Below are 1226 nucleotides of genomic sequence, written 5' to 3'. Positions count from 1 at the left end.
TGGGCAATCCACTTCCATAGAGATACCGCCTCAGAAACCCAAAGAGGGGTCGCTATGAGTCGGATCTGACTCCACGGCAGTGAGTTTATTTTATTTAGTTATTTTTTAAGCTGTTTATCATATTTTTAAACTCTTGCTCTTCAAGACATTGGAAAAAAATTGAGAAAGGAAGCCATAGACGAGTAGAAAATACTTATAAAACACAGATCTGATGAAGATTTCGACATAGAATAAAGAATTCAGATCGCTGAAAAACAAAGACCAAAAAAGAGAGAGAGAGAGAATGGCCCAAAGATTCGAATGGACACATCACCAAAAAATGTGCAGCCCTGCCAACATCAACAGTGCTCTGGAAACACAGACAGAAGCCACAATGAGACAGCACCACACACCCAGTGCAGGAACTCACAACAGGAAGACAGCTGACACCACGCATTGACCGACGGTGACTAACTGGGACGGACTCCCCGTTGCTGTCTGCAGAGTGGGACAATCATGGTGCAGAGCACTTAGTCACTTTCTTAGGAAGGTCAGCAGGTGCCCTTGAGTCGATTCCGACCCAGGGGACCCGTGTCACAGAGCAGAGCTGCCCGGAGGGTGTCCCAGGCTGTCACTGGAGGCCGACGGCCAGGTCCTTCTCCCGTGAAGCCACTAGTGGGCTGGGACCACTTTGTTGTCGCTTAGCGGTTCAGCATTTAACTGTTGTACCATCAGGGTCCTTAACCAAAAAGAGTGTGGCTGTTGTTGTCATGTGCCGTGGTGTTGGACCCCACTCATAGCAACCCCTCCTTGGGTTTCTGAGGTGGTATCACTACAGAAGCAGATTGCCCAACCTTCCTTCTGAGGAGTGGCTGGTGGGTTTGAACTGCCAGCCTTCTGGTTAGCAGTCAGGTGCCTTAGGCACTATATATAAGACAGCATAAACTAGATTATGTCATGGAGGTAAGAATCAATATTGAGAAAAGTCTTTTGTGAGTGGGATTTCTTTCGAAATTCTGTTTTCTTCACTGAGCTGTAGTCAGTAAATTGGGTCCTGGGGTACAATGGTTAGGGGTTTTACTGCTAACTAAAAGGTCAGTCCACAGGAGCTCCTGTTTCTCCATGGGAGAAAACATCTGATATCTGCTCTTGTAAAGACTGACAGCCTTGGAGACCCTGTGGGCAGTTCCACTCTGTCCTCTAGGGGCGCTGTGGGTCAGAATGGACTCCAGGCAGTGGGTGTGGTT

This window comes from Orycteropus afer, unplaced genomic scaffold (genome assembly GCF_000298275.1).
Source record: "Orycteropus afer afer isolate SDZICR_OR568_19922 unplaced genomic scaffold, OryAfe1.0 scaffold00384, whole genome shotgun sequence".
NCBI classification, from domain to species: Eukaryota; Metazoa; Chordata; class Mammalia; order Tubulidentata; family Orycteropodidae; genus Orycteropus; species Orycteropus afer.
The sequence above is the reverse complement of the archived record's forward strand: the minus strand, read 5'-3'. Positions refer to the sequence as shown.